The following is a 7,632-nucleotide window of genomic DNA, read 5'->3' as shown; positions in this document are numbered from 1 at the left end:
CCCTGGTGTGTGCGGTGATCTCACTGAAGTATTAAAATTCATCTTAACACCTCTTGCTGAAAACAGAAGGTTAAAAAGCCTTGCTTGCTATTGCCAAAAGAAAGAGGTGTGGGCGCGGGGGAAAAGTCACCAGCAGGAGATTTGATTTCAGGGGGCCCAGAGGCTCTTATGTACAGACCCTGGAGCACTGCCCTGCACCCAATCTTTAAAAGTTCCAGAAAAATTAGGAACTATTTTCTTTTTAATCCTGTAGAGAAACCTCTCATTTAGATTCAGGAAGGATTTTGAACTATCAAAGTTTAGTGAGAAATTATTTCTAAATGTGCCTAGGTGTTTGTGCCTCTTTAAATCTTTCTCCAAGTTATATCCACCTTTTTAATACAAGTAAACTTTATGTTCTTTGGCTTCAACAGAGCTTCCCATTTTTACATAAAAAGTCTTCATTGCTGAGAACAATGTGCTTCTCTGCGTTCTCATTATCCTTGCCTAAAAGAAAACCACCCTGAGATGTGACGCCCAGCCTGGTGTCCAAAGACACAAATTTCAAGGGTGCAGGGGAAGTACCCAGACTCTGGAAGGCCACCTTTCCTGACATCACCATCCCTCAGTTTCATTTGGTGTCACAGACAAGGAGACACTGATGAGCAGAGCTGCAGCATTCTACCTATTCGCAGATAGAGCTCTGAATGGTCCCTAGGTTTCTGCAGTGCATGCCTGCACAACTGCAATGGCAGCCCTGTGAGAGAGGATCTTTTTGGTGGGCTTGGGTTACTTTTTTTGCTTGTTTGGTTTGGCAGAGGGAGATTTTTTTTGGACATAAGACAAGATGCCTTGGAGAAACAGAGGCACATGGGAGTCTCTTCTCTTCCATACAAAAAACACGTGTTACAATTTCACCTGGCCCTCCAAAAGGAACTTGATGAAACTGTGCAGGGTCCGGATGGTAGCAACTGTCTGTCCCCAGGCAGTTTCCTCACCTGCAAGTAGGACTGTTTTCTTGAAGGGCCAAAAGAGACATACATGACCACCTGCCTCTCATCCTGGTTTCCAGCCACAGCCCAGGGCTATGAGAGACCAGAAGGGTTGGCCCACTTCCCTGAGCATCAGCTGAGACCTGGCACACAGAGTTGATGACCAAGAGTAGGTCTGAGAGGGAGCTGGCATGGCTAGATACAGGGCAGTTCTTCACCCATGCCTCTGTTCTTCTAGAATCTTGGGAGGAATCTCTCGGGACAGCCATTAACCAAAGCAATCTGTGGTAAAATTCTGCTCAAAATATGTATACTCTTTTTCTGCTGGAAATTCACTCTGACTTTAAACAAATGAAGCCTTCCAAAAAAACCTGCAACTAGGACTGCTTTGTTCTAGGTCCTCAGAGGAAACCACAGACTCTGAAGACCCCACCCCATCCAACACAAACTGATGCCAACGAGTTACAACCCACTTCCCGGGTGGAATTAGTAGGACCCAGCCCTGAGCTACACAGAATGGGTAGAGACTAGATCCAAAGGAGAGGTCCCTGTCACACAGTGAGGGTATCTTTAGGCCCCAGAATTTAAAATGAAATTGGCAATCCTTTCCCAGGCCCTGAGGGCCCTGCTGGCTGGCCAACCCTCACGTGGCTCCCCTGGCTCCTGAGCCAGAGCATTCAGTTCTGCTTCACCTGGACTCTGGCAATGCTTTCCAAAATGCAATTCATATACTGTGAGCTTTCCCCGAGCTACTAAAGGAAACACTTTCAAATGAAGTAACAGATTTTTATGCTCTTTATTATCTCAAGTCACCTTCTAAGGCATGTTTTGGTGTCAGCTCATGTGTTGGAGAAACTGCGACAGCAAACTAATTTACTAAGTGCATTGCACTTAAAAACATGCATTTTATAAAACAAACCAGTCTGCCACAAGGTATTTCTTTAAGCAAGGATACTCATTTTTCTGTCTGCAATCCTCCACACAAAAAAAGACCTCACTGTGTACTCAATTACTACCCAACCAACTAGTAGATGAGAGCTGTCCTCAACTCTCATACGTAATTCAAAGAGAAAGTCACATACCAAATGTCCACACCATTCAGAAAGTACAGGGAGAAAAAAAGACATGAAAGGGGAGGAGAGAGACACACACACAGACGGACAGTGAGAGAGAGATGGAACCAGAATGTTATAAATAAAAAGGAGACAGTGATGGCTCAGAGAGAAACCTACTTCAGAGAGGCAGCAAAAAATAAGATGTTTAGGCTGTCTGAATGTTCCACGAACCTGTGAAAATAACGTGCTGCTTTATAAAAGAATGTGGGGAGATATTGCAGCTAATCAAAAAGATGCAGGTGCAAATGGGATGTGTTTATAAAGCCAGTATCTCGTGCAGAAGAAAGGCCTGCTGCAGGTGGGGATTTAGGGAAAGACAGGTGCCCACGGAGGAGCATAGCATCTCTGTTCAAGGGAGGAAGTTTCAGGATGGTTTTTCCCCTTCACTTGTTTAAAAACAAAAAATTCCTCACCAAATGTCAGCTGCGAGTCAGGTTCCATTTGTCTTTATAACAAACTATCAAGCAGGAGTGTGGAAATAAACACAGAGAGACAACCAACCAAAAACTGCAGGCACACGGATGGGCTGGAGGAGGTAAACCCCACACTACAACTGCTGAAAAATAACATTTCAATTTCATGTTCACTGTTGCTCCATGCTCACTGAGATGTTTCCCCCTGCGAGGCTCCTCCAGGCCCCTTATACTGCCCCCCACAAACACACCACCACTCTGACACTTCTGGGTGGCATAGGAGCTCCCTTCACTCGTACATTCCTTCACTCCTAACTCCACAAGCATGCATCAAATAACACTGCGTGTACAGGAGGAGGTGGGGATAAATCAACCAGCATCTCTGCCCTTAGGAGCAAGGTGCCTCCAACTTCTACACATCACAGAACAAAGGGGTCTCGGACCATGGTTGAATGGGGGTGGGGGGATACTGTAAAGAAGACTGTAGGGTAGAGGTAGCACCCAAGCTGGACCAGGCTGGCAAGGATCCAGAACCAGGGATGGCACTTTCTATGGCCAATACCATGCCTAGTTCATTCCCCAATACTAAAGAACTCCATAATTTCTCTCCATTTCTCTGATGCTATTTCTTTGAGCCATTGGTAATGCTCAAAGTTTAGTATGTGGCAGGGACATAACAGAAGGTCCGCTCTGGAATAGTACCCAGGAGTCCTCCCACCTGCCTCCTTCTTAAATCTGCCTCTTTGCTGGCCTCGGGCTAACCCTTCCCCCCAGCAGGGTGAGGTGAGCCACAGCAGCGCCCCCAGCGGCCCCAGGACAATGTCAAAGGCGAGAGTGGGCCAGGGCAGGCTGCGCGCCCTGGCCCTGTCCTTGGTGCTGCTGCCAGCTGCACCCCCTGTGGCAGGGGGCCTCCCAGGACGCAGCCTTCCCTCCAGCCCAGCCTCTGGTCCCTGCGGAAGGGCCATGAATACACCCAGATCAGCTGCAACTCCTATCCCAGGGCACTGGACCAGAGGCATTTGCAGTGAAGGCCCAGCATAGTCAGAGCCTGGCCTGCAGGGACTTTCCTGGACTCCAGCTTCTCCAGGTGACCTGAGGCTACCCGAGGCCCAAGCGTGGACACAGGTCTCTCTAAAGCTCAGGCCCATGGAGGGGCGAATCAGAGCAATCATTCAAGTCCTCTTTTAACGGAGGAGGGGATTGCTGTTGGAAATAGGCAACTTGTGCCAGAAAACCCCAGCAGCTCCAAGGCAAACAGCCCACATGCCCCTGGCAAACCCTCCCCTTCGCTGGCAGCTGTCTCACCAGGCCCAGTGTACCGCCACTCAGCTCTGCCTCTGCTCCCTAACCCCTCAGGGCTTCCCACCTCACTCTCCAGGAGTCTGCTCTACCCTCTCAGAAGCTCCCAGTTGGGAAATGAGGGGTTAAACGTTGCTTCCAGGAGTGTGCCAGTGAGCCCGGAGCCCCATGCCCATGCAGGGAGGCCTCCAATCTCGGGGGAGGGATGAAGGTGGCAACCTCCATCCTCAGCGCAGAGGGGAGCTCTGAGCCCGAAGGGGGAGACAGGGACCGAGGGGGCCCGCCCGGCTGGCTCTCAGAAGGCGCCCGGCCACCCCCTTCTGCCGCCCCCCAAAACCCCCCGGTGCCAGCGATCTTGCGGCCTGAGGGAGGCCCACACCTGCCCGCATGCCGCTTTCATCAGGCAGCGATTTCACTGCGACTTTTCTCCCTCTCTCCCTTCACAATTTTCGCTCACCTGGAGGGTCTGGTTTTAATTGCTGTAATATCCCCGTTAACAACGCAGCCTAATTAAGACATCCGCCCAATTCCGCGATGCACACTTAATGAACAGGTTCTGCCGCAGTATTTATACTTTTATTATTTGCAGACCAGTAAAACCAAAGCCGGTTTCTGCCTTAAAGACCTCATACGGGCGACCCCACTCTATTACCCTCCTACCTGCTCGGTGCTAAGTGCCCTGGGCTTCCGGGTGTGCGCCCAGGGCGTCCCAGCGCCAAGCGTGTGTTTCAGCAGGAAATTAGCCGCCAGGAGCGCGGGAAAAGCGACTTCACCTCCAGCTGGGATGGAGGGCTGGGTCCCTCCGTCCCTGTCCTTTTCCTCGACCGCAGGATGTCTCGTGCATCAGCATGAGCGGAACCGCGGGTGTCCTTTTTAAAGTGACCATTAAAAAATAAATCTAGTCCCTCCCCAAAGCTGGAGAGCTCCGTCAGGAACGAGTTTCTCCTCACCCCCCTGGACCCCGTGCCGCTGGCGGGGCTGCAGTCCTGGACTCCAAGGAACATCCCTCCTGCCCCACGTAAGACCCCTTATCCTGGGGCCGCTCTGGAACGGGATGGGGTCCCATTGTCTCTCCACGCCCGGGGCCGCATTCTCGTCCCCGCGTACTGTATATGAGGGCCCCCTGCGGGGATGCGGGGCGCTGCGGGGATGCACGCCTGGGGAGGCTCCGCGCCGAGGGAGGCTGCGACCTACGGCCTCGTGCCACCCCTAGGTTCCTCGAGAGACAGCTCTCCCGAGGGGGCGACCCCCGGACGCCCTCCCAGCGAGTCTCGCCGCCTCCAGGGCCTCTGGGGCCTCCGGGGCAGAAAGTTTGGGCCGGGTGTGCCCAGCCGCCTTGGCGCCAGCTTCCCCAGCCGCGCTGTGCCGGCCCCTGGGGGCGGCCGAAGCTCGGAGAAGCAGCCTGGGTTCACGCCCGAGTCTCCCTAATGCAGCTCCCAAGACTCTGCGGGGAGAGCCCTCAGCCCGCCCCCTGTTGGGCCCTGCGCGCGGCTCGACCCCTGCCGCTTTACACTCGGGCACAGTGCGGCGCTGAGGGCCCGGGGCCTCTCTAGAAGACCGTGGGAGACCCTTCCTCCCCAAAACTCCTTTGGGTCATAAACTCCTCTAGTGAACCCTTCTCCTCGAGGACCCAGGCAGGGCTCCCGGGGACTGGGTGCCTGGAGAGAAGCGCATGCATCCCGTGGAGATCGCTGACCGTCCCGTCCCCCCACTCCCACCCGCGCGAGCTCCAGCCGCGTACCCGGACGCAGCCCTCGGGGCCGGGATCTCCTCGCGCTCGGCCTCCCCCCGCCAGGGAGTTCCCCGCGCCGGGCATTGTGCCGCCGCCGCCGCCACCGCCACCACCGCCACCACCACCGCCGCCGCCGCCGCCACGCAGTGCGCGGGACTCCCCGGCGTCTCCATGGAGCCGACCCCGGGGCCTTCCCATTCACAAAACCGACCCTCCGGCCGTAGGCTGGACCACGTGCCCCGACCCGAGCCCAGAAGGGACACGGAGAGCCCCGACCCCGAGGGCGCCACCCCTCCCCGCGCGCCCTCGGGTCGGTCCCTGGCCGCGCTCTGCAGCCCCGCGCCCCCGCCAGCCCCGCCTCCCCCCGCGGGGTCCTGTGCTCCCCTCCCTGGGACGTGCCCACCCCCACCCCGCTCAACACGAGGGTAATGACCGCCGCAGAGCGAAGCGCTGGCGGCGAGGACCCGGCTACTCACGGGCTCAGCGCTCCCCGCGGCAGGTGACAGGGGCCCGGCGGCCATGCCCCGGCTGCATCCCGGCCGCCGAGCTGGCAGCGGCGTCCCGGGGCCGCGCGGGCACCGGCGAGCCGGCGGCGAGGAGCGCACGGGGCCGGGCTCAGGCGGCGGCTGCGATCGCGTCTCCTCGGACCACGCGAGCGGCTGGGGGCCGGGGCCGGGGCCGGGGCCGCTGTCCGAGGAGGCTCCGCCGGCTCCGGAGCAGCCCCGCAGCTAGCTCCTCACTCGCTCTTCCCTCGCCGCCTCCTCTCTCTCTCTCTCTCTCTCTCTCCCTCTCTCCCTCTCTCTCTCTCTCTCTCTCCCTCTCTCTCTCTCTCCCTCTCTCCCCCTCTCTCTCCCTCTCGCCTCTCTCCTCCCCCTTTCTCCCTCTCCCCGGCCCCTCTCGCTCGCTCGGCTAGAGAGAGGAGACAGCAGGAGCACGCGGCGGCGGCGGCTGCCCGGGCGGAGCGCGGCAGCGCGCGGCGAGGGAGGGGGCTCGGGCAGCCGCTCGACCGGGAAGGGCGGCGGGGCGGGGAGGGCCGCGGCGGAGACAGCGCAGGCCGGACGCACCCTTGCGGCCCGAAACGCGGGCCTGGAGAGCCTGCACGAGAGAGGTGGGCGAGACGCGGAGGACCCCAGAGCTGCCCGGTTTCCCGCGAGCGCCGCCCTCCGGTCCCGGTCCCCGTCTCCCCTCCCTCCCTCCAGCGATCCTGAGGCCGGGCAGCCCCAGTCAGGACCCTTAGCCTCCTGCCACCCTGGCCCTGGCCCTGGCCCAGAAAGGACAACACTGGGGATCCCCATAAATGGGACTCGGGCAGCGGGGGTGAATGCCCCCCAACCTCTGCCGCCGGTCTGCACTGCCTGACCGCCTCTTCCAGTTTGCCCCACACACACACACCCCACCCCTTACTGGGGCTTGAAATTCGGTGTCTTGCCTTCCCGGGAATCCGAGAGTGAGTGACCAGCCACACAGAGTCACCACTGGGATGTTTGTCCAGACTGACCAACCAAACCAATTCAAACATTTCCACCTTGGCTGGGGAAGAGGGGCTGTCATTGTAGGAGATCAGCTAAGGATTTGCCTAAAATCAGAAAAGCAGGTATTCCCTGTCCCCACTCCCAGCTGCCCAACCCTAGGGGAAGGGACCCTGATGTAGGGTCTGGGACGGTCTCTATCACTGGGATAGAGAGGGAGGGGGAGCAGAAGGAAAGTGGAGGCTAAGGGCCAGTGGGGTGAGGACCATCTGGGCTGGCAGGATGATACCCATGGAGAGCTGTGAGGTCACACCAAAGGCAGGCAGGAGGGCCTTGACTGTCCCAAACAGAACCACAGGATTGGGCAGGGCCTTGCTCCTGTTTCTATGCAAAAGACAGGCGGATGCAGTGCCTGGAGCACCACTGAGGAGGGTAAGAGCAGGGATGGAAGTGAGCTGCACCCTCAAAGACATTCTCAACCTAAAAGCAAATGAAAAACCTGTGCCAGGTTGCTTTTACTTCTGGATGCTGCCTCTGGAACAGATTCCTCCTTATACCTGACTGTCCTGCTTTTCTGTGTGAGGCAAAAAGCATGTCATGGAATCTGGGGTTTGTTAGGGGCCTGGAGGATTC

The sequence above is a fragment of the Mesoplodon mirus genome (assembly GCF_964341445.2).
Source record: "Mesoplodon mirus genome assembly, chromosome: 18".
Taxonomy (NCBI): Eukaryota; Metazoa; Chordata; class Mammalia; order Artiodactyla; family Ziphiidae; genus Mesoplodon; species Mesoplodon mirus.
The sequence above is the reverse complement of the archived record's forward strand: the minus strand, read 5'-3'. Positions refer to the sequence as shown.